The 26,689-nt window shown below is 41.8% G+C and overlaps 1 non-coding gene and 1 pseudogene across 1 annotated transcript; one reads left to right on the forward strand and one right to left on the reverse strand.

Moving 5' to 3' along the window:
- Window positions 1-7,446: 7,446 nt before the first annotated feature.
- Window positions 7,447-7,553, reverse strand: LOC130040520 (U6 spliceosomal RNA). Its single transcript, XR_008795004.1, has one exon. It is a non-coding gene; the product is annotated as a U6 spliceosomal RNA (small nuclear RNA).
- A 1,700-nt stretch (window positions 7,554-9,253) lies between these two features.
- Window positions 9,254-22,457, forward strand: LOC130040137 (E3 ubiquitin-protein ligase TRIM38-like; annotated as a pseudogene).
- Window positions 22,458-26,689: the final 4,232 nt, after the last annotated feature.

Here is a 26,689-nt window from a genome sequence, read left to right on the forward strand (position 1 = left end):
GTGTGCGGAGAGTGGTCTCAGCATGGTGGTGGCTGGTCCTGGAGGTTTTCGGCTGTCTGAGCTCTGGTCGGGGCAGGGAAGAAAGCTCAACCCGCTCCCCTCCAAGGGGCCCCGGCGAGAACAGCCAGGCGTGGGGGCAGGAGACTGCCACCCCAACCAAAAAAGAATTGAATCTATTCGAATTTGGTATCTACTGTTAAAAAGGGAATGACACCCAAATGGTCATGCTTACCTTAAGCTGACAAAGACTTAGTATCTAACTGTTGCAGGTGAGAGATCTCCCCCAAAGTCTGGAACACTCTTGACTGATGAATTTGAAGAGCCTTCATTAACTTGCAACAAATAGCCCCAATCCCAAGTCCATGCAAAGTTTTAAACATTCCTTAGCACGTTCTGCTGGGCTACATCAAACAACGTTCTCATTTGCTAAACAAGCAGGCCTACTTTTAGTACAGAGCCATACATCTGTGATTAGCCTTGAACAGTGTATGATAGTTATTTTGTCTGAATGATGATGTTCTTAGGGCATCCTTTCCCTGTGTCGTTGGAGTGCCTCCCCTGCTTCCCAGCTATCTTTTAGCAGCCGCCTGCTTCTCTGATGACTTTAGGCAGCCTCATCACATAACCTAACTTAATCCTCTCCCACAGATTTAGCCATAACCGGTAAATGTAAAATTTTCTGCTCAAAACCAACAGTTTTTTCCACTTCCCAGAGGAAAATCTATCCCAATCTATCATTCACTACAGAAGCATTATGTAGGTGCTGGAGCAGTGATTGTACCGTGGGTAGAGGACTTGACGTGCATGCAGCTGACCTGGGTTCAATCCCTATATGGTCCACAGAGGCCTGCCAACATACCTGAGAACAGAACCAGGAGTAAGTCCTAAGTACCCCTAAATACAAGGAAGGGGAGTGAGGGAAGGAGGGAGGGAGGGAGGGAGGGAGGGAGGGAGGGAGGGAGGGAGGGAGGGAGAAATGTTGCCTAATCATGAAGTAATTCCCTCTTAACTTTCTACCTATAAAAACCGGGCTGAAATGAATTTCCCAAAACTGAGTGACTTAAGCAACAAAATTTTATTGTTCTTTGTTCTACAAAGTCCAAGATCAATGAATTCTGGTAAAAGAATTTGTAAGAGAACTCTGCCTTCTTTTCAAGGAAATAAACTAGGTTGTCTCTCTCAAATCGGTAAGGAAATGTCATGAAGGTAAGCACCATCCAAGGAAATTTTTTTTTTTGGCACAAAATAATTTTATTTTATATTGCTGGTTATGGGCAGAGGAATAGCACAGCGGTAGGGCGTTTGCCTTGCTCGCAGCCAATATGGTCAACCCGAGTTCGATTCCTCCACCTCTCCCGGAGAGCCCGGCAAGCTACCGAGAGCATCTCTCCCGCACAGCAAAGCCCGGCAAGCTCCCTGTGAGGCATTCAATATGCCAACCACAGTAACAAGTCTCACAATATTACTGGGCCCACTCGGAAAATCGATGAACAACTGGAGGACAGTGACAGTGACAGTGATTGCTGGCTACAATATGAAATAATTAGTAACAAAGTCAAGAAGCTCAATTTGTGATCATTGTCATATCTCACAATACTATTGCTAAAGTCATTGTATGATGATTTACGGATCTCTCTGGTGCTGGTTGAGCATTCTGTGCTATTGTGTTTGCTCATTGACCTTGCTAGTCTTCTATGCAATTTTCTTATCAAATTTTCTGTGTTGCTACTGGGCTTCAATATTATGAAATTTGGAGGTGTCATTCCAGGAGCTGGAACAATTTGGTGGCTTGGCAGCTCAATGAGGTTCAGTTGTGGAGTTGGTCGATTTCTATGCAGGAAAATATTGCGTGTGGGGCAGTGGCTTCTGGAAGTTTCAGCAGGGGTGGGAAGCTGGGGGTGGGAGGTATCTGCCCACCCCCATTCTGAGAAAAACCCAGACTTGTGAGCCCTGACTGGTCTGCCTGGGAGATTCAGCAATTTGGCATTCTCTTCAAGATTAGTTAAGGAGTGGAGCCATTTCTATGCTGGAAAAAGAAACTAAATTCAGTTTTCTTTTCTTTTTTTTTTTTTTTTGGAGTTCACATTCTTATTTTTTTTTTGTTTCTTTCTTTTTTTTAACAGTTGTAGATTTACAATTTTTTGTGCTTGGGTTTCGATTATACAATGATCAGATACCCATCCCTCCACCAGTGCCCATTTTCCACCACCATGGATAATATCCCCCCACCCCCACCCCCCATCCCCCCCTGTCTCTGTGGCAGGGCAATCCCCTGTGTTCTCTCTCTCCTTTTGGGTGTTGTGGTCTGCAAAAGAGGCATTGAGTGGCAAACATGTTCAGTCCATAGTCTACTTTCGACATGCATCTCCCCTCCTGGGAGGATCCTCCAAACACCCTTTATTTGGTGCTCCCTTCTCTATCTGAACTGCCCTTTCCTCTAGGATACCCGGCAGGCCTCTAAGTTATGGAGTAATCCTCCTGGTGCTGATCTCAGCTATTCTTGGGTATTAATCTCATACTTTGTTACTTTATATCCCCCAGATGAATGCAATCTTTCTATGCCTATCCCTCTCTTTCTGACCCATTTCGCTTAGCATGATACTTTCCATATTGTACCACTTGTATGTAAATTTCATGACTTCATCTTTTCTAACAGCTACATAGTACTCCATTGTGTAGATGTACCAAAGTTTCTTTAACCAGTCATCTGTTCTTGGGCATTCAGGTTTCTTCCAGTTTCTGGCTATTGTAAAGAGTGCTGCAATGAATGAACAAGTGCAGATGTCACTTCGACTGTACATTTTTGCCTCTCTGGGATATATTCCCAGGAGTGGTATTGCTGGGTCAAATGGGAGCTCAATTTCTAACTTTTTGAGAATCGTCCATACTGTTTTCCAGAGGGCTGAACCAGTCGACATTCCCACCAATAGTGAAGGAGTGTCCCTTTCTCGCCATATCCACACCAGCATCGGTTGCTTTTGTTCTTTTGAATGTGGGCCAGTCTCTGAGGTGTGAGATGGTATCTCATTGTGGTTTTGATCTGCATCTCCCTGATGATTAATGATGTAGAGCATTTTCTCATGTGCTTTTTTGCCATTCGGATTTCTTCTTTGAGAAAGTTTCTGTTCATTTCATTGTCCCATTTTTTGATGGGGTTGGATGTTTTCTTCTTGTGGAGTTTAACCAGTATTTTGTATATCCTGGATATCAACCCCTTGTCAGATGTGTATTCGGTGAATATCCTTTCCCATTCTGCAGACTGTCTTTGTATTTTGGTCACTGTTTCTTTGGAGGTGCAGAAGCTTCTTAGTTTAAGATAGTCCCATCTTATCTCTGTTTTCACTTGCTCGGCCAGTGGCGTGGCATCTTTGAAGATACCATTAGCTTCAATGTCATGGAGGGTTTTGCCAACTTTATCTTCAATGTACCTTATGGTATCTGGTCTGATGTTGAGATCTTTAATCCATTTTGATCTTACTTTTGTACATGGTGTTAGGCAGAGTTCTGAGCCTATTTTTTTGCATGTAGCCGTCCAGTGATGTCAACAAAATTTATTAAAGAGGCTTTCCTTAATCCACTTCACATTACTTGCACCTTTATCAAAGATTAAATGATCATATGATTGAGGGGAGATGTCAGTGCATTCAACCCTGTTCCATTGGTCTGCAGTTCTGCCTTTGTTCCAGTACCATGCTGTTTTAATTATTACTGCTTTGTAGTACAGTTAGAAGTTCGGGAGGTTGATTCCTCCCATTTTCTTTTTCCCAAGAATTGCTTTAGCTATTCTTGGGGGCTTATTGTTCCATATAAATTTCAGGAGTGTTTGCTCCATTTCTTTGAAGAATGTCATGGGTATCCTTATAGGGATTGCATTGAATTTATACAATGCTTTCGGTAGTATTGCCATTTTGACAATGTTAAGTCGCCCGACCCATGAGCAGGGGATATCTTTCCATTTCCTCATGTCCTCTTTTATTTCCTGAAGTAGCGTTTTGTAGTTTTCTTTGTACAGGTCCTTTACTTCCTTAGTTAAGCTGATTCCTAGGTACTTGATTTTCTGGGGCACAATTGTGAACGGGATTGTTTTTTTCATGTTGCTTTCTTCTCTCTCACTGTTTGCGTATAGGAAAGCCATGGACTTTTGGGTATTGATTTTATAACCTTCAACTTTACTATACGAGTCTATTGTTTCTAGGAGTTTTTTGGTGGAGGTTATTGGGTACTCTAAGTAGAGTATCATATCATCTGCGAATAGTGAGAGCTTGATTTCTTCCTTTCCTACCTGAATGCCCTTAATATCTTTTTCTTGCCTAATCACTATTGCAAGTACTTCCAGTACTATATTGAACAGCAGTGGAGAGAGTGGGCATCCCTGTCTCGTCCCTGATCTTAGAGGGAAGGCTCTCAGTTTTTCCCCATTGAGGATGATGCTTGCTGTAGGCTTGTGGTAGATGGCTTTAATTATGTTGAGGAAGGTCCCCTCTATACCCATTTTGGCTAGGGTTTTCATCATAAAGGGGTGCTGGATCTTGTCAAATGCTTTCTCTGCATCTATTGATATAATCATATGCTTTTTATCTTTTCTTTTGTTGATATGATGGATTATGTTGATTGATTTTCGAATGTTAAACCATCCTTGCATCCCTGGGATGAATTCTAGTTGGTCATGGTGTATGATCTTTTTGATGAGTAGTTGGATTCTATTTGCTAGTAGTTTGTTGAGGATCTTTGCATCTGTGTTCATCAGGGATATCGGCCTGTAATTCTCTTTTTTTGTGGTATCTCTGTCTGCTTTTGGTATTAGTGTGATATTTGCTTCGTAGAAACTGTTCGGAAGTGTTTTTGATATTTCAATTTCGTGGAAAAGCTTAAAGAAGATTGGGAGTAAGTCCTCTTTAAAGATTTGGAAGAATTCACTAGTGAATCCATCCGGGCCAGAACTTTTGTGCTTGGGGAGACTTTTTATTACCATTTCAATTTCCTTGATGGTGATAGGTCTGTTCAGGTATTCCAGGTCTTCTTGGTTCAGCCTTGGGAATCTGTAGGAGTCTAGGAATTTATCCATTTCCTCGAGGTTTTGATGTTCCGTGGCATAAAGCTTCTCAAAGTACTCCCTGAGGATCCTCTGAATTTCTGTGGTTTCTGTTGTAATGACCCCCTTTTCATTTCTGATTCGGTTTATTAGGGTTTTCTCTCTCCCTTTCTTTGTGAGTTCTGCTAGAGGCTTATCGATCTTGCTAATTTTCTCAAAGAACCAGCTCTTGGTTTCATTGATCTTTCGGATTGTTTTTTGGGTTTCCATCTCGTTAATCTCTGCTCTGAGTTTTATTATTTCCTTTCTCCTGTTCGGGTTGTGCTCCTTTTTTTGGTCCTTCTCCAAGCTCTTAAGCTGTGAGGTTAGGTTACTTATTTATGTGTGCTCGCTCCTCCTTCCTGAGGAATGCTTGTAGAGCTATAAACTTTCCTCTTAACACAGCCTTTGGTGTGTCCCATAAGTTTTGGTAACTCGTGTTCTCATTTTCATTCGTTTCTAATCTTTTGATTTCCTCTTTGATTTCCTGTCTAATCCACTCGTTGTTCTATAGTGCACTGTTTAATTTGCAGGTGTTTGATTTAGTTTTCTGATTTTGTGTGTGATTTACTTCTAATTACAGCGCATTATGGTCTGAGAAGATTGTTGATAGAATCTCTATCTTCTTAATTTTATGGAGGCATGTTTTTTGGCTCAGCATGTGGTCTATCTTGGAGAATGTTCCATGTACACTTGAGAAGAATGTGTATTCAGCTTTTTGTGGATGAAGTGTCCTGTATATATCTACTAAGTCCCTTTCTTCCATTGTTTCCCTCAAATGAAGTATGTCCTTGCTAAGCTTGAGTCTGGTTGATCTATCAAGTGGTGACAAAGCAGTGTTGAAGTCTCCCACTAGTATTGTGTTGCTATTGATGTCTTTTTCCAAATCTATGAGTAGTTGTTTTAAGTACTTTGCTGGTCTCTCATTAGATGCATATACATTTATTATTCTAAGTTCTTCCTGTTGTACAGATCCTTTTATCAATAAGAAATGGCCTTCACTGTCTCTTATGACCTTCCTCACTCTGAAATCGATGTGGTCTGATAAAAGGATGGCTACCCCAGCTTTTTTATGGGAGCTGTTTGCCTGTAGGATTGTTTTCCAGCCTTTGACTCTGAGTCTGTGTTTGCTTTGACTATTGAGATGCGTTTCTTGCAGGCAGCAGAATGTTGGGTTCAATTTTCTAATCCATCCTGCCACTCTATGTCTTTTAATTGGTGCGTTTAGCCCATTGACATTGAGAGAGATTATTGTTATGGGATTTTGTCCCATTGTTCTGTTAAAATTTGGTGTATTTGAGGGGCCTTTCTTGCCTTAAAGTAGCCCATTTAGTTGTTCTTGTAACCATGGTTTTGAGTCTATGAAGTTCCTGAGCTGTTGTTTGTCTGTAAAACTGTGTGTTGTTCCTTCTATTATGAATGAGAGTCTTGCTGGGAAAAGTATTTTTGGGGAGGCATTTATTTCATTGAGTTTTTTCACTATGTCCCACCACTGTTTTCGGGCCATGAGGGTTTCATCAGAAAAACCAGCTGTGAATTTTAAGAATGCTCCTTTGTAAGAGATTTCTTTCTTCGATCTTGCTGCTTTCAGAATTTTGTCTCTGTCTAAGGTTTTGGTCATTTTGATCAGAATGTGTCTTGGGGTATTTTTATTCGGATTTCTTCTAGCTGGTACCCTTCCGGCCTCCTGAATGTGGTCACAAGTTTTCTTCAGCTCTGGAAATGTTGTAGCAATGATGTCTTTGACAGTTTCTTCTTCATCAAGGTTTTCTTCCTGTACCTCTGGGACTCCAATAATTCTTATGTTACCCCTCTTGGCTTCATCACGATCTTCTCTTGCCATCTGTTCCCGAATTGTGAGTCTCTTTTCCATTTTCTGCTCTTTTCTGGAGAGTCTCTGAACTTCATCTTTGAGCTCACTGATTCTGTTCTCAGCAGCTCTTACTCTGCTGCTGAGGCCTTCCACTGAGCTTTTCAATTCGCCTACGAGATTTTTCAGGTCTGACATTTCTGATTGCATTTTCCTCATTTCTGCCTTCAGATCCTCTTGTCTTCTATTGGCATTGCTTTCCATTGTTTCTTTTAATTCCCTAAGCATCCTAAGTAGCTCCCTTCTGAATTCCTTGTCAGAGAGGTTGTCTAACACTACAGTACTGTTGGTGTCATCTGGGCTAGACTCTTCAATATGAAAGTTTGGTGGACTTTTGCGTTGCTTTACCATTGTGAAAGGTGTGGTTTAGTCCTTCATGTTCACTGTTACTATTCTGCTTGATATGCAGTGTGAGTTAAGATAGGCTTATGAGTTATTGGCTATTGTGTTTCTAGTGGCTGAGCTAAAATAGAGAAGTTTCCATCTAAGAAGGTAGCTTATGGTTAAAAATATGGAACGCTTCACGAATTTGCGTGTCATCCTTGCGCAGGTGCCATGCTAATCTTCTCTGTATCATTCCAATTTTAGTATATGTGCTGCCGAAGCGAGCACCATCCAAGGAAATTTTAATGCGATGGGTTTTACAGTCCTGGTTCTTCCCACCAGGTTGCTTAGCAGATCATTGATTCATCTAGAAGGTTCCGGTGTTCTTTCTATTTGCTTTTTGCATTTTTGGATTACACCCAGCTGTGTACAAAGGCTATTCCCAGCCCCATGGTTGGGGGACCATGTTGCACGGGGGTTCAAAACTGGGCCCCCTGTAGATGAAACATGAGCATTAGACCTTTGGACTACTCTATTTGTTTGTGGGTTTTTGTTTTTTTTCTGGGCCACACCCTGCTGTGCTCAGGATTTACTCCTGGCTTTGCTTTCCTAAGGGGTCACTCCTGGCAGTGCTCCAGGGACCTTATGGGGTGCTGGGGACCAAACCTGGATGAACCACAAACAAAGCAAGCCCCTTACTTGCTGTGCTCTCTCTCTGCACCTCCTATTTTGCGGTCTTTTCCTTTGCTTGAGGAAACTAGAGTCACTGGGTGATTATATATTTTGGTTTAAACTGGACCATGAACTTTGAAGATTTACATTCTAAAAAAAGTTTTTAATCCTTTAAAATATAGTGAACTATCTAATGATACAGATGTTCTTCAGAAGTTCTGTGTTCAGACTATGCCCAAGTTATTAATTATTCAAACTTTCTTCACAGAGGTGCAGGATTGGTTGTGTATAATGAGGTCCCATAACACTCTTGGCCACCTTGATGAGGCAGTTCATGAACTATCCCTGTTCACTCTTAGAAAAATTCTGAGCAAGGGTTATTAGCATTATCTGGGGCATGTGATAGGAGCTTTCACTACTACCCAGACTAGCATCTCACAAATTGAATCTGGAAACCTCCCTTATCGTTAGTCAGAAATATAAGGAAAGGCTAAAGAGATAGTACACCCAGTAGGACTCTTGCCTTGCATGTGGCTGACCAAGGTTTAATCCCTGCACCACATATGCTTCCCTGAGCACTACCAGCAGTAATTCCTGAGTGCAGAGCCAGGACTAAGTCCTGAGCACCATGGCCCCAAAAACAAAAAGAGAAGCAGAAGGCAACAATTGTTGCATATTTGGGTAAAACACCAAGGTAAATAAATCCCTTTTGACCCATCAGAAAATCAGACAGAGCAGAGAAACAACCAATCTGGATTTGATTCCTGGCACCCCCTGTGGTTCCCTGAGCACTGCCAAAGGTAAGCCCTGTGCACTTCCAAGTGTGACCCAGAAATAAAAAAAAAAATAAAATGCACATATTATTATAAAACAATAACTCTCAAAATAGTAAATATTTCAGAGGCACTTGGAGAAACTTAAATAGTTGCAGATATGGGATCAGTCTCCCCAAAAGGGCTGAATAGACTTTTCTCAGCATGCACAAAGTAGGTCTTCTCCAATCAATGTCATCTTGAAATGAGAAACAAAAGGTCAATTAGGTCCCTGTGGGTCTTTAGAAACTGTTATCACTGCTTAAACAATGTATTCTGATTATTTTACTTAGTATGACTCCTTCTAGTTCCATCATGTTGTTGCAAAAGGCAAGAGTTCATCTGTTTAGTGACTGGATCATATTGCATTGTTTTATTTTATTTGCTTGTCTGCTGGTGGGCATGGGACTTATTTCCTTAGATTGGCTACTGTAAATAGTGCTGCAGTGAACACATGCCTATTATCCTGTTCCCCATTTCATGCTTGTAGGAGGCCACTACACCATGTCTGTCAGAAACCTAGAAATTATACAGCACAGTGGGACCCCATTGAAGGCATGCCTGTTAAAGGAAGCATCTGTTCAGATGAAGGTAAATTCAAATATAAGGCCTGTCTGTGCTATCGCTCCAGCCCTACTTTACTTTACTTTTACTGGGACCCCATTGCAGAGGTGAGGAGAAATGACTGGAAAGAAAGAGTCAAATCAATCCCAATCTGTCCAACAAAACAAGTCTCAGTGAGGGTAGGAGAGGGAAGGGAGTATCCTGATATTTTACCTAGACAGGCCTTATATTTGAATTTACCCTCATCTGAACGGATGCTTCCTTTAACAGGTATGCCTTCACTTTTTAAGTTTGAGTCAGGCACTTGCATATAAGAAAGAAAAGCCAACTCTGGCATGCCACAGACTGGCTCGGTCGAAGACCACCAGGCTGAGGGGAGACCAGGCGAAGGTGCACAGGAAAGCAGGAGATTCGGCGCGTTGGACAGACAGACACCAACACAAGAGAGGCTGAGTGCTGCTGCGGTTTATTGCATCCAGAGTTCTTCTTTTTATACAGTTACAGAAACAACGTGGCAAAGCACACATTACATCAGACCATGGGTCATGTTCCCAAAACATCAAGGGGCACGTACACGTTCTGTTTTAAGATTAGGGCAGAAGATCCGCTTGTTCCAATAAAATATCTGAGTGAAATATTATGTTCCTTTTAATTCCTTTATTGTCTACTTTTACTAACATTTAAGTTTTTATTCCCCTAAAGACGCCTACCCATAAACTAAAAAAATATCAGGACTTTACAAAAGCTAATATTAACTCTACTTTACTAGCAAGTATATAAAAATCAGGACTTTACAAAAACTAATATTAACTCTACAAGCAAACATCTTTCCAAGGCCAAAAGTTAAATCAAAATATCTAACAAGCAGGCTCCTATTCCCACAGAATGGCAAGTGAAGACTGCATGACAGAGGCGCCTAGAAAACAGAGAAAGGGGGCTGCCGGAGGCATAGACCTGTGGGCCGCGAACCTCCCATTCCCAGGGACCCAGGCCCTTGCCTGAGCCCCCTTGCAGCATGTTGCTACGTGGGCGACGCACTGGCATCTCGAAATACAATTACCCTTCGGTGAAGTATTTTAACCAACTGTGAGAGCTCAAGTTGCAGATAGTTGAAAGTCAGAGCTTGGCGACCTAGAAGACACAGAGAATCATTATGAAAATAACCCTTTCAGTTAAAGGTTGTGTTCCATCCAGGGAGAAACTGATGCAACTAGCCAAATGGGATACAATACTGAATGACTTCTTCACAGGGCTGGGAAGAGTGGAATTGTTTCTCTTTCTGGTCCCCATGCTGAATTGCTAAACCAGCAGTACTGTGATTGGACTGCATACCAAGTCATCCTGCATATCAGTAACCTGAACAGACCCCCCCACAAAGTCCTCAGGTCAGCACCTACCAGTGGGAAGAGTCAGGGTTGGTCCAGACAAATCTCAGAATCCAGGTTAGATTTCTACCCATTCTTAGTCTCCCTACCAGCTCTCTTAGAACACGAAACACATTAATTACTTCAATAAATGTTTTATTGTTCACTTATCACAAATGCCTCATGAATTTGAGGCTATAAATAAGGCAGTCTTATTTGGAGATGGGAATCTTATTTCTTTGTATTGCTTGTATTGTGTCTCCCAGTTGGGTGAGGGCAGCAGTTTTTCCTTATCAAACTGCAGAGTCTGCAGCTGTGTCCCAGTGGAAAACAATCACTGCTGGGCAATCAGTGGATCCTGGACCATCCTGGGCACTGGTTCTTGTTCACAGCACTGAGTCCTGCAGACGGATAATGAGGAGGAAAGAGACAGAGTAGCAGACATCAAGGAGGGGGCTGGTGTGGGCCTATGCTCTCATACCATGAGCACTGCGACTGTAATACCCATTTATCAATGTTCTCTCGAACTCTATAAAACAATAAAGGGCCTAGGAGAGTAGAAGAAAAGCTACAAAGTCTCATGAATTACCAAGGCACGTTTTTGGCAGAAGTAGAACTACCTTTGAGGCCAGGGCAATAGTACAGCAGGTAAGGCACTTGCTTTTTACAGTTGACCTGAGTTTGATCCTTGGCACCCCATCTGGTTCCCCAAGCCCCTCCAGGAGTGATTCCTGAGCAAAGAGCCAGGAGCACTAAGCATTGTTGGCTCCAAAACAAAACATAACTAATGTAGAAAAACCTTAAGGTAGAGTCCGTGCACTGACCCTGTGGAGTCTTCCTGGTTAGATTCTATGATAGGGACACAAAATAGTTTTTAGGTTATTATTTTGCTCTTTCCTTTAGAGCTCTAAATAAAGGATATTATTCCTACCACAACCTGTCTCTTTCAGTTAAACTTGAATCAAACTAATTTACTAAGCTTATTGCCTATTTTAAATTGAAAACAAGTAAAGCTGTAAGCTGGGGAGATAACTCAGAGAGAGGTTCAGGGCCATATTTCTTATATGTACCAGACTCTAAGTTTGATCCATGTTAATACATGGTCCCTTAAGCACCATGAGATGTAGTCCTGCAGGATCCCCGTGCCATTGGACATGAGCATACCACATCACCAGACCGAAGCTGAGTGAACTGACCCAGTTGGCTAAGTATCTCCAGGAGTGGACCTTGGGCTTCCTGAGCACTGCCTAAAACCACCCTCGTGAAAGAAAGTAAGTCTTAATTTTATTGTAAAAGTTTCCATTATCATTCTGTTTTTTTTCTCATATTTTTTAAGGTATCCGAGTGACTATTCCTTTTCTTTTATATACTGTCACTGTCCTCCCATTGTTCATCGATTTGCTTGAGTGGGCCCAGTAACATTGTAAGACTTGTTACTGTGTTTGGCACATCAAATACATCACGGGTAGCTTGCCAGGTTTTGCCGTGCAGGCAAGATACTCTTGGTAGCTTGCCAGGCTCTCCTAGAGGGGCAGAGGAATCGAACTCGGGTCGGTCATCTTGGCTGCGTGTAAGGCAAAAGCCCTACCTGCTGTGATATGGCTCCAGCCCCTTTTATACACATTCCCCTGAGTATTTCTGTTTGTGTTTTCTTTTTGGATCACACTTGGCAATGCACAGGGGTTACTCCTGGCTCTGTACTCAGTAATTACTCCTGGCGGTGCTCCCGTGAGGTATTCAATATGCCAAAAACAGTAACAACAAGTCTCACAATTTGTTGTGAGATGTTATTGGTGCCTGCTAGAGAAAATTGATGAACAACGGTGCTACAGCTTAGTACACTTGAATATTCAACTTTATTATAAATTTGGAAAACTGGGATTACTTTATATACCCCAAAACAGAGCATTCAAAGTAACTTTATGTGCCAATGTTTTTCTTCAGGAAAAGCTGCAGACAACATCAGCACTATTGAAGAGTTTGAGAAAAACATGCAAAAATCAAATGACAGTCATAAAGCAGGATATAATTAAATGTGAGGTGAGAATTAAATTGAATTCATATCAAACTTTTTCAGCCAACAGTTTAAGTAGAAAATAATTGAGCAGAACAAAATTATGCCTTATTCTCTATACATCAAACCAAAAAGATGAACCAGAGGGAAAAAATGATTTATTGTTTACATGTCTTTAGTTCTCTGTCTGAAGAAGTTATTTTCAGTTCTCCCCCATTTTCATCCAGAATTCATATAGCTATAAGAAAAGATGAAATACTGCAGCTTGCTACAAATGAATAGAACTAAAGGCTATCATAAGCAAAATAAGTCAGAATGAGAAAGACAAATGCTAGATGATATCACTGATATGTAGTGTAAAAGTAAACAAAGCAAAGGTAGAAAAAAATGTAAAATAAAAAGAAGTCCCCAGAATCTGACAACAAAACTGAGGTTACCAAGTCAGGGTAGGAATGGGGGATGGGGAGGGAAGGGTTGTAAAGAACAGGCCTATTGATACTTTTTTTTTTCGGTTTTTGGATCACACCCGGCGGTGTACAGGGGTTGCTCCTGGCTCTGCACTCAGAAATTACCCCTGGCGGTGCTCAGGGGACCATATGGGATGCTGGGAATCGAACCCAGATTAGCCACATGCAAGGCAAACACCCTACCTGCTGTGCTATCTCTCCAGCCCCCTATGACACTTTGGTGTGGGATCCTGTAACACTTTACATCTAAGTACAAACATTAACATTATTGTAAATCATGTATACCGCCATAATAAACACATTTCAACGTTTAAATAACTCCAATTTTGATAACTTCTTGGTTTAAAGGGTTTAAGCCTATCACATAATTGCCACATGGCAACTATGGAATGGATATTGTGATCCCTGAGATAGATAATATGATGAGAAGGTGACCACTAAGAGTATGAACACTCCTTGTTAAAACCACACTGTTAAATTTCATGAGACTCTAAAGAGGATCTAACATACAAGGGACCAGATCTGCTAACAGACAGTCCAAAATGCAGACTAAACTGCAGACTTCCAGTTTCTGGAGCTATTAGCATGGCCAACCAGCCTCTCAGGATCAGAGACACATTCCCTATGGAATTACTGATATTTTCAATTAGGATGCAATCCATTCATGCTGGCTAGTGGCTCATTTTACCTCATCCAGGAGCCTTTTCCAATCCATGCTTTATGCTTATGTGTGGATGCTAAACTTGAACTCTCAAAAGACACCTTGCATCCTTCATTTTGGGGATCTTGGGCAGCATGGACAATCTTGATTGTAACTAAAACCCCATTAATGCAGAGTTAACAAAGCATTCTACTTCAGGTTAAATCAATAATCCTTACACCACAACTTCAGTTTTGACACACTGAATGAGTTGAGAAATCGCTAATAGGAATTACCACTCTGTATTCTCAGAATGAAAGTCGAGACAGTTTATTTTGTTAGTTTTTAAGATAAAAATTAAGTGGATGCTCGGTTGATATATAAATACCTCTGGGACTACTATCAAAATCTGTGCCCAGACCTGCCTTCTGAAATTATGAACTAACCTACCAGACTTAACATATAATCTTATTTATGTTCATTACAAATATTTTCTTCATAAAAAATCTCTCAGAAGAAAGATATGCCTTCTCACAATCCAATTGAAACTCAGCTTTATCTTTACATACAAAAGTAGTTACTTTGACCAAGATCCATGATCAAATTGTCTAACACTCTTGCCCTCCTGTCTTCTGTATTTGGACTAAAGAACTAAAAAATGAATCAAGAGATTGCATAAAATTATAAGGCAACTCAGTGAAGAAAACCCTTCCACTTCTGATTGTAGGCACCAAGGATCCTGGGCATTCTTCCAAGTTAAATGATTCATGGGGAAAAATAATATCACAATTGTTAAGTAATCGTCTGTTGAGAGGTGATGCATGTTAAAATAAATACAATATAAAATTTACAATTTTAACAATTTTAAGTATACAGTTAATTGTCATTCACAGTTTGCAACCATACCATTATTCATTTCTATAACCTATCATCATTGTAAATTGACACTCTAGAGCCATAATAATTCTCATTGTTCTTTGTGTGTGTGTGGGTGATACCTAGCGATGCACAGGGGTTACTCCTGGCTCTGCACTCAGGAATTACTCCTGGGGTTGCTCAGGGGACCATATGGGATGCTGGGCATCGTACCTGGGTCAGCTGCATGCAAGGCAAATGCCCTACCCACTGTGCTATTGCTCCAGCCCTCCTCATTGCTCATTTTACTGAATGCCTGGTAACCATTATTTGGGTTCTGTCTTTCAAATTTAATACCTATAAGAAGTTAAACGGGAACTCACATAAGAAGACTTATGTGGGTCAAAGCAATAGTACAGTGGGTAGGACATTTGTCTTGCATGCAGCAGGCCTGAGTTCAATCCTCAGGATCCCTTATAATCCCCTGATAATGGACAATGTTTGTCCTCTTGATCCTGGCTCATTTCACATTCCATAACATATTTATTCTTCCTTTATGTTGTTGAAAATATAAAAATTTATATTTTAAGGATAAACAGCATTTCATTGTAATATGTGCCTCATTTTGCTTGTTGATTTATTCAAAGATGCAAAATTTGTTGCTCTTTTTGAGCATGTTTTCTTGTTTACAGAGGGTGACAGAGAATCAAAAGCAAAATATCCAGTCTGACTTTAAAAATCTTCAAATTTTCCTGAATGTACAAGAAAAATCTCATCTATGGAGACTGGAGAATGAAAAAGAGAAAGTTCTGAAGAGACTGCAGGACAATCAAACAAATCTACAAGAGCAGAGTCAGAAACTGGAGAGACGTATTCAGGAGCTTGAGGAAAGATGTCGGGGCTCAGCTGAGAATTTGCTTCAGGTGAAGCTGTGGACTGAGAGGAAAGGGGGTGGAGGAGGGCCTAGTCCTCCCATTATGAAGAGAACAGTGAGGAATCCTGGGAAGACTGGTCAGGCCTGATTTTATCTCATTCAGCAGTGTACAGTGGTGTGGGAAATACAAAGTAATATTCCCTCTAAATTTAGTATCTACGCAGTGTCTTCCATCAGTGTTTACAGTGCCTCTATAGATACACAAAAGCATGCTTAAATCTTGGTAGAAATGGGTGGATTTCTTGACCAAAAGGAACCATGGGATAACTTTCTCTACCATTATTAGGGAACTATGACCATTAGTAGTAATTTTCTCTACCATTACAACAAGCACCGAATCCTGTCTCCTGAAATAAGTCTGGTGGGAATAAATGGTGTAGCTGAAATGGGCGATAATATTTTCCCGGATCTGGCTGTCAAGCCCTTTCTCCAAAAGCTCTTCTGAGCCTTTTTTAACTATTGCATGACTGTTTCACAACCATTTAATACCTGCTGCCGCCAACTTTGTGGCCCAATCTCAGGGATCTACATGTCTTCACTACCAAGAATCCTTGTGATAGGTAATTTCTAATTTGGGCTCCTCTGAAGACCCTTAGCTCTATGAAAGTGACTCTAGCAGGAGAATCCTGAGCACAGGCCTGGCCCTCTTCCACAAGCAGACCACAGGCTGAGGTGATGCAAACACTATGGCTCCCCATAGGGAGACTCAGTGACAAATGTAAAGCCATGCTAAACATCCCCAGGAACGGGCATGGGAATAGTTTTTATTTCCTCAATATCTGAAGCTCGGGTCATTCTACTTTTATGGTAGGAGCATTTATAGAGACCAGTACCAACCTGAGGTTCCCCCTCTTACTTTTGTCTTTGTTTCCTTATAGAATGTGAAAGATGCCTTGAACAGGTACGTGCTCACTGAATGCAGGGGGAAGAGGGTGTGGTAATAAGAGACAAATGGAACATTCTCCCTAAAGAAATTGTGGGCTTTTGCTTATTGTAGGAGTTCTTCTGTGAAGCTGAAATTACCAGAGACTGTCTCTTTGGACCTTGATATCAAGTGCAATGTTTCTGAGCTTTATCTTGATGTGAAGAAGATATTGAAGAGCTACTGTCAAGGTAAGTGAAATCAAGAGCCCCTAAATGCAACAGAGGGAAGGGATCTTAAGTGATAACTAGGTTTCCACCTACCCTTAGCTAGCTTACAATCAGAGAGGCTGTTGAGTTGTTTGCAGTGGAATTATGAACTCTTCCTTATGAGTTTGCTCCAGTTTCTAGAAAGAGCCTTGTCATGCTGGATAGCTGTGCAGTCTTCAAATCCCTGCTCTTTCACTTATTAGATCTGTTACTTCAGGCAAATTACGTTCTGGTTCTCCCCCTGTATATATAGAAAAAAGTACATTAAAAATTCATATCTCACTGGCACAGCGGTAGGGCATTTGCCTTACAAGCGACCAACATGGCCGACCCAAGTTCAATTCCTCCGCCACTCTCGGAGAGCCCAGCAAGCTACCGAGAGTATCTCGGCCATATGGCAGAGCCTGGCAAGCTACCAGTTACATATTTGATATGCCAAACACAGTAACAAGTCTCATGATGGAGACGTTACTGGGTCAGCTCGAGCAAATCGATGAACAACAGGAGGACCGTGACTGACTGACTGACCGTGACTGATCTCACTGGATAGTCATTAGCATTAATTGCATGAACATCTGAGCAATGTTTGGGATATTGTACTTATTCCTTATATTTAAGTCAACTCTCAGAGCATTTCAGAATGTACTATGGACTGTGATACAAATGCCTTTAGACACTTGACTGAGATAACACAGTAAATATTAAGATTACAAGGAAAAGCAATTTTAACCATTCATATCCCTGGTATTTCTAGTCCCTTTATTTTCTCCCCCTAAACCCCACCCCCCTCACAGGGGCTATAGATTGGTATCTACTATTTTTTTATTTTTGTTTTTCATTTATTATTTTTAAATATTATTTTAATTTTATAAGGTTGTTCACAATTATTTATTGCATTCAATATCCCAACACCAATTTCACCATCAGTATATCTTCCCACCACCTTTATTTCCAATTTTCCCAATGACCACCCAGATCTGCTCCAATAACAGCCCAAAGTGATTTATTTTGTATTGTTTGTTATGATTAATTCTCTAGAAATGATCAAAACAGATTTCCTTAGAAGAAAGTGTGACGACTGTTCTATCTCATCCTATGTCTTATACATTAAGCCCTTTTATAAGAAATTACTAACATGATGATACAGGTTAAGCTTTGTATGTTTTTATTTTCTTAATCAAGATTGGTTGCCTTCTACTTTACATCCCATCCAATGTAGTGTGCTACTCCTGATACATCGGTGGTGTAGAATATGAGATGTCACTCCCGTAGTTCTAAAATTTTGATGGGGTAATACAGCCGGTGTTAAATTTTTAATTGGATGGTAATTTTGGGGTCCAGAAGCATCTCTTTAGCTTGTTGATCTCTTTCAAGATTTATATACGAGTCTCTGGATTGTGGCCAGTTAATAAGCTTATATGGGATCAGAGGCAGTTCATGGTGTGAGAGCCAGGCTGCTGGAAGAACAGGAAGATGGGGGAGGTTTCCTATCCCCAGCTCCATTAGAGCCTGAAGATTTCAGTCACAAAACCCACATACCTGAGTTTTTCAATAGATTCACTCATGGTTGAGGCTTGTCCCGAGGCTGTGGAATGAGGCAATGAGCATGGCATGGATTGGGTTATAGAGGTCTTCGACTGCCAGGGTTCTGTTAGGGCAGTCAGAGGGCTCACATGCCCCACTCCAGGGTACCCCAGATATGAGACTCAGCCTGGCCTGGGGTCTGGAGGCATCTCTGCAGCTTGATGGTATCTTTCATGATTTATTTATGAGTCTCTTTCCTTTATTTTCTAATCCATACTTGTTATACTTTGCTAAATTCTTTTCCACAACTATAAAAGTTAAAGAGTTGGTTTTGATTTTGCTCTCTCTACTACAAATGAGGACCCAACCTGAAATTATTTGGCAGCTGTAGTAATTCGATATAGCTGGAAAAATAGCAATGTATAATAAAACACACATAGTATCTCAGAGGTTTTATCAATCTGAGAACAGATTACCTGGATCTTTTGCTTAAATTGTCACAACCTGCAATTAACTGCTGTGGGCTGGGCTTCATTCTACATGGAGGCTAGACTGGAGAATAATCTGCTTCTAAGCTCACTGTGGTTGTTTCTGGAATTAATGTAAAGTAAACCACTTTGTGAATCTGGCTCCGGGTAAGGAAGAGAGTGTGGTAAAGGAGTTATTTGCAAAGTGAGAGTAGGGCCATGAAGGAACCTCTGAGCTCCTGGGTCATGAATATGCAAGGAGCCATCATTAGGAGAACCAGAGTGAGAGGGAAGAAGGTAAGGAGTGATGTCAAGAATAGCAAAATAGAGTGAGACCATCTAGAGCTGAAAGTATTTCTGCATGCTATATTTCTAGCAAGTTGAACTCTTGTTAGAAAATCCTCCCACATTTTCATTTTTAACATTGTATGATGGCCACTATCACACTTAAACATATCAAGTTGATAATGTGATTTCTGTCCAATCTGACTCTCTCGTCAAATAGCTTTCATACGGATGACTTTTGGTGTGTTACCTTATACTAACTCTTATGGAACATTATCTGAAGCCAGGAAGATAAGTTTGCACATAAAAGTCAAGAGACTGGACTATATCTTGAGGTTAGGGCATAACCCTTGGAGCTTCCCAGCATTAGTTGTATCTTTTCTTTCCTGATTCTCCATATCAGCAATTATTAAATAACAATGGGAAAGCATTTGTTTTTGCTCCAATATTCATTGATCCAGGTAATTCTACATGGGGGAAGAAGGGATTTAGAGAGGAAAATATTCATGCCAACTCTAGTTTGTTTCTGCCTCTGATTTCTGAGTCACTAAGATGGTGAATATGATGAGAAAATATTAAATATGGGTTTTTGGTGTCCTATGCCCTCAATGAATCAGAGAGGAAAACTTTTTGTTGGCATGTTCAAGTGGTTAACAGAATGCGTGAAAACTCAGATAGCCCTCCCCCACGACTTTGAGGCCTTAGCATTGCCCATGTTGGATTGGTTTGGCTTACACTCATAAACAAGGGAACCTTGACACCATCTCTCACCTGAATATTTGGAAAGTGATCTTTCCATATAAAGAATAAGGGTTTCTTAATAAATAGGATGAGCATCTTGAGGTCACTCGGCCGTCTGGCTACTGTTTCACAATGTACCCTTTCTGAAACATAGCTTCAAATAGGTAATTGCTCCTAAGGCTGTGTTTTCACTGGGCACTACCACCTTTTAAAGAAAAACAGTGAGTAGAATGCAGGAAATAGAGTTCTATTTATTTTCTCTTGCAGAACACTCGCAACAGATTTAACTATGCAACTTAGCCTATTTAGGCTCAACCAATTTAGTCCTGAATGAATATTTTGTTATTAACTTTTTCCTAATTTACCCATTTAATTCCTGGCAACTTGGTTTTCGGGGTGGTTTTATGACATATTCTACTGCAGTTACAATCACTTACTATAGATCACAAATTTTACCAAATACTAGGCATATGAGTCTTGGCCGCTGATCCTCCAAATTCCAGTAGGCGGGGGTCACACCCACCACCTGGCCCCCTGGCGCCGTGTAATCCCATCAGCGGCCAAGACTCAGAGACTACAAAATGCAGCTCCCGGACGAGACCAGTGCAGTCAGTCTCCTGCCCCTGCGCCTGGCTGTTCCTCGCTGGGGGTCCCTTGGAGGGGAGCGGGTTGAGCTTTCCTCCCCACCCCGACCAGGGCTCCGGCAGCCGAAGACCTCCAGGACCAGCCACCACCATGCTGAGACCACTCTCCGCACACATGAAGGTACTGGCAGAGGGACAAAACCACGCGGGTTCCGGGGCCGAGATCTCCAAGCCTACTCGAATTGGAGTCGAGCATCCTCCACCCAGATCCTCCAAATTCCAGTAGGCGGGGGTCACACCCACCACCTGGCCCCCTGGCGCCGTGTAATCCCATCAGCGGCCAAGACTCAGAGACTACAAAATGCAGCTCCCGGACGAGACCAGTGCAGTCAGTCTCCTGCCCCTGCGCCTGGCTGTTCCTCGCTGGGGTCCCTTGGAGGGGAGCGGGTTGAGCTTTCCTCCCCACCCCGACCAGGGCTCCGGCAGCCGAAGACCTCCAGGACCAGCCACCACCATGCTGAGACCACTCTCCGCACACATGAAGGTACTGGCAGAGGGACAAAACCACGCGGGTTCCGGGGCCGAGATCTCCAAGCCTACTCGAATTGGAGTCGAGCATCCTCCACCCAGATCCTCCAAATTCCAGTAGGCGGGGGTCACACCCACCACCTGGCCCCCTGGCGCCGTGTAATCCCATCAGCGGCCAAGACTCAGAGACTACAAAATGCAGCTCCCGGACGAGACCAGTGCAGTCAGTCTCCTGCCCCTGCGCCTGGCTGTTCCTCACTGGGGTCCCTTGGAGGGGAGCGGGTTGAGCTTTCCTCCCCACCCCGACCAGGGCTCCGGCAGCCGAAGACCTCCAGGACCAGCCACCACCATGCTGAGACCACTCTCCGCACACATGAAGGTACTGGCAGAGGGACAAAACCACGCGGGTTCTGGGGCCGAGATCTCCAAGCCTACTCGAATTGGAGTCGAGCATCCTCCACCCAGATCCTCCAAATTCCAGTAGGCGGGGGTCACACCCACCACCTGGCCCCCTGGCGCCGTGTAATCCCATCAGCGGCCAAGACTCAGAGACTACAAAATGTAGCTCCCGGAACCGCACGGCCGCATTCGCGGCCGCACGACATCTTATCTGAACATCTTTTTATGATATCTCATTATCTCATTCCTACTCTGGACAAACTTGCAGGCTATCGAATATAGCCTGCCCACAGGGCAGAGTCTGGCAAACTCCCCGTGGCGCACCAAATATGCCAAATACCAGTAACAATGATGGGTCTCATTCTCCTAAAAAGCCTTGAATATAATCTCAGGGCTAGGATGAAAGAGACGTTACTGGGGCCTGCTCGAGGCAATCGACGATTAACAGGATGATGAATGAATGAATGAAAAACTAGGCATATGTTAAGTCCTTCAATGCTCCCAGCACTGTGGCACATCTAATAATTTTTTTAATATCTAATAATATTTTTAGCCAAGCTGACACCACACAATAGTAAGGTATAAAGCTTATACTAGAAGAAAAGTTAGTTTTATTTAATGCAAACAGTTTTTAGCTTCAAAACATAACATTTGGCTGTGTTCTCTCTCTCTCTCTCTCTCTCTGTTTTTCAGTCAATGTGACTCTGGATCCAGAAACAGCTCATTCTGAGCTAATTCTGTCAGAAGATCAAAGAAGAATGAATCGTGGGTTCCAGGTCAAGCCTCACACTTCCACGAGATTTATGGCCTTATGCTGTGTCTTGGGCTGTGAGGGCTTCATCTCAGGAAGATGTTACTTTGAAGTGGATGTGAGAGAAGTTACTCAATGACATTTGGGATTTTGTCTAGAAAATGTGCCAAGGGATGTTGACATACCAATGGAGTCTGCATCTGGATTCTGGGGTGTTCGACTGTTCAAAGACAATAGCTGTGCTGCCCTTACCTCTCCCAAAATATCCCTTCCTCAGAAAAAGCCTGGGATTATGGGGATTTTTCTGAATTATAAGGCTGGACTTGTGTCCTTTTACAACATGAATACGGGTTCCCACATTTATACCTTCCCCAAGGCCTCCTTCTCTCACACTCTCCGGCCTTTTTTCCGAATTTTACCAGATTCTTCTTTGATCCTGCCTCCCCTAAGTAAAGCATAAGATCTCTTATTTATCCGATGTAAAGTACATAATGTAAATCCAGGTGAGGACATTTCCCAAATTGCTGTTGTCCAAGATTTAATATATATATATATATATATATATATAGAGAGAGAGAGAGAGAGAGAGAGAGAGAGGGAGAGAGAGAGAGATGGAGATGTATACATATAAAATGCCAAGATTTATTGCACATCAGTGAATACATCTTTATGAGGTGAATGGATATGAAGACTTTTAAAATGCCATAACTCACCAACTCAAGTTTGGAGAAAGCAAATAGCAGCAGTGATCATGCATTGGCCTCTCCTTCCCTTCAGATCTTTGATTTCTAAAATTTCTTGGTAACCAATAGGCTGCCAGAGATCAGGAGGTTGAGTTGTCTGAGTTTGTTTGATATTGTTGTAATTCATTTGTGGAGGAAGTCACAATTAATTATCTCTATCAATTATATAAAAAAACAGGAAAATCAAAATAAGCATGAATTCTCTAACTAGTTGCTAACTTGTTGATTCTAATATGAGCCTTATCCTTGGATGAGATTATCACTTGTAATCACATGTCATCACATTGTTTGTCAGTTTGCTCAAGCGGGCTCCAGTAACGTATCCTTTTGACCCAATCACGTGCTAATGTAGCCCACTGGCATCTGCTCACTTCAGGAACACGAAGAGCATCAAACCATTTGTTCAGGGTCTTGATGAAGAAGTCTGACCGTCTCATAGGTGGGCAGCCAGGTGTTCTTTTGATGTCCCGTGGAATCCAGTTGGTAACAGCTCTAGTCCAGCGGTCATCTCCAAATCGCATTACATGTTTGGCCCATCTGATTTTCGACACTTGGCAAACGAGGCAGAGTCCCTGATCTTTGATCATCAACAGAGGTCAGAACTCCAGATTCCTGTTCTCACTTGGGTGAAGCATGATACTCCAAGCATAGTTCTTTCCATTGATTCCTCTTTGGGTGATCTGAATAGCGTTCTCATCCTATTTTCATAGGGCCCAGGTCTCTGAGCAGCATGTATGTTAGTGCAGGCAAGCCACAAACCTAGAAAGCCCTACACTGGCCAATAGCCAAGTTATAAAAAAGACAATCATGGCTTGCAGTAAGATGTTTCAAAGGAGAAGAGAGAAAGCATAAGAATGAATTATGATGATGGGCTTCAGTTCTAGAAAATAAACTGATATATTTCAACCTTGGGCTGGAGTGATAGCACAGCAGGTAGGGCGTTTGCCTTGCGAGTGGCCGACATGGCCGACTGGGGTTTGATTTCCTCCACCGCTCTCAGAGAGCCCAGAAAGCTGCCAAGAGTATCTCACCCACACGTCAAAGCCTGGCAAGCTCCCCATGGCGTATTCGATATGCCAAAACAGTAACAGCAAGTCTCACAATTTGTTGTGAGACGTTATTGGTGCCCGCTTGAGCAAATTGATGGACAACGGGAGGACAGTGCTATACAGTGCTATTTCAGCCTTTAGCACCAGTTGTCTTGAAATCTTTTTAAATCTCAGTAAAACAGTGATTGCAAATGGAATTATTGATAGACTTAATTAGAATTCATATATGCTCAAGTTGCTTTTAAATATGCACAAGATTATTTTAATAAGTAACTTTCAAGTCAACCTTAAATTCTCTTAGATAAGATGGTTAAAGACAGGATTATAGTGAAATAGGCCAAACACGAACATAAATGATACAAAAAAAAAGTCACTAACTTGCTTACAATAATTGACAGTTGCTCTAAAAATCAATGCTTGTCAGTGCTAAGGTTCTTCAACATCATCTCTGTAGGAGCAAAGGAAATGAAGAAAAAGAGTTCTGCTTGGATATTGGAAGCTCAGTTGGATCACCATTTCCTCTCAGAGGAAGACTAAAAGTTCAGATTCAGACTAACACACAATTCTAAGCATCAGAATGTCTCCTAGTTTTGAGGCCTGAGACATAATTTGATAATCAAGGCATCAGAATGCATCACCCTCAAATATTTCAGTTTGACATAAAAAATAAAGTATTTAGAATTCAGTTTATCTCAACTGAGATAAAAACAAAATAAGAAAAGTCCTGTGTGACGACTGGTTAAGGACACTTTGGTACATCTACACAATAGAATATTATTCAGCTTAGGCAAGATGAAGTCATGACATTTGCTTACAAGTGTACGGACATGGATACTATCATGCTAATTGAAATTAGAAAGAGAGAGAGAGAGACAGAAAATGTATGTCAAATAGATACTTATTTGTAGAATATAAAATAATGTAAGAATAACACCCAAGGACAGTAGAGACAAGGATCAGGAGGATGACTCCATGGTTTGGAAGCCTACCTCATGTGCTGGGGGAAAAGGCAGTTGGATGGAGAAGGGACCACTAAGTCAATGATGGTTGGAGGGATCACTTGGGATGGGAGGTGTGTGTTGAAAGTAAACTAAGAACCAAACATGACGGTCTCTCAGTATCTCAGTATCTGTATTGCAAATCATAATGGCCAGAAGGAGAGAGAGAGAATAAGAAGGAACGTGTCTGCCACAGAGACAGGAGTTGGGCTGGGGTGGGGGGGTGGGAGGGACACTGAGAACAGTGATAGTAGAAAATGCTCACTGGTGGAGGCATGGGTTTTTGATCTTTGTATGACTGAAACTCAATCTTGAAAGCTTTGTAAATGTATCTCAAAGTGATTCAATTAAAAGAGGAAGAAAGAAAAGTCTTGTGTACTCTATTTAGTCTCAAAGAGACTAAAGTTCTCTTTGCCTTTTGGCAGGCTGTGGGTTTTATATTCTCATTTCATGCCTAATGTCTTATTCTGTCAATTATGGATATTTTGAGGTTAATGAAAACTTGATTAAAAATAAAGCATATAACATTGGAATTAAAAAATAAATAATGATATTATTTTGTTAGGATGCTCAACAAGCCCACATTCTAAACATCACTTTGAGTCAATTTTTTAAGTGCCCCCCTGTATAGAGAGGGGGCACACGTGTCTAAGAAAATCTCTGTTTCCACCACCCTCCCCTCTGTTGGATATTAATCCTAAGAGTTTTAGGCTTCATCAGTGAATTGCCCCTTTCCTCCTCCCAGAAAAGCTTGTCATGACCTTGCTAACATCCCAATTTAGTTAAAGTCTATCTTCAACATTTCCTTTGTGTTGGATATTAACCCTAAATGCTTTAGGCATCATCAATGAATTGCCCCCTTTCTTCCTCCCAGAGAAGCTTAACATGCTCTTGCTAGCATCTCTAATATAGTTAAAGTCTATCTCTAACCTTTCCTTTGTATTTTACCTCTCATTGTCACAGTTCCCCAAGTCAGTCTTGATTACTTATAAGTCAAAACTTTCTGGTAATGGGGCTGGAGCAATAGCACAGTGGGTAGGGCGTTTGCCTTGCACGCACTTACACGGGTTCGATTCCCAGCATCCCATATGGTCCCCTGAGCACTGCAAGGAGTGATTCCTGAGTGCAGAGCCAGGAGTAACCCCTGTGCATCGTCGGGTGTGACCCAAAAAGCAAAAAAATAACCTTCTGGTAATTCTGAACTTTGTATTTGTACTGCTTAATATTGGAAGTGCTGTGTATTTGTAACTGTTCTTCTACTTCCCCTGTAGCCTTTTTATGTTTTACTACAAAGCAATGTTCTTTGGTTAAACACAGAAAGACCATCAATGCTATGCTCCTAATATTTGGGAGTTGGTTCACTCTGAAATATATCAATTTCTGCACATAATTACTTGGTCATAATTACTTGACTCAGGCTTCAGTTGCTGTCATTCCTAACGTCCCCACCCCCCAAAAGGGAGGTCCCCAGCTAGGTGGGGGCCCACAGTGAGGAGACATGTGGGGCCTCATGGGAAGGGAGTGGGGCTGGCCCTTTCCTCCCTCACCCCAACAAGACTCTGAGTTGCTGCCCATGAATGAGCCCTCTGGCTACTCAATAAGTGGCATAAACCATGATCCCAGAGACTCAGAAACAAATCTCCGAACCCAGCAGCTTTTAGCAGAAATCCTTCCAGATTTAATTATTAAGATTTCAGAATTTCAAAATCTGGCCACACAACATTGTATACTATTCATTGTCAGCAATGGAGGACAGGTTGTCCTGTTGCCTTTTCAGTGGATATGAATGTTGGGGCAAAGTCCCAAATAATAATGGTGGATCTGGTGTCAAAATATTGAATGTAATCAAAGTAGAGAGAGAGAGTAATGTGGAAACAATCTGCCGCACAGGCAAGGGAGGGC

The sequence above is a fragment of the Sorex fumeus genome, unplaced genomic scaffold (genome assembly GCF_029834395.1).
Source record: "Sorex fumeus unplaced genomic scaffold, SorFum_2.1 ptg000094l, whole genome shotgun sequence".
Lineage (NCBI taxonomy): Eukaryota > Metazoa > Chordata > Mammalia > Eulipotyphla > Soricidae > Sorex > Sorex fumeus.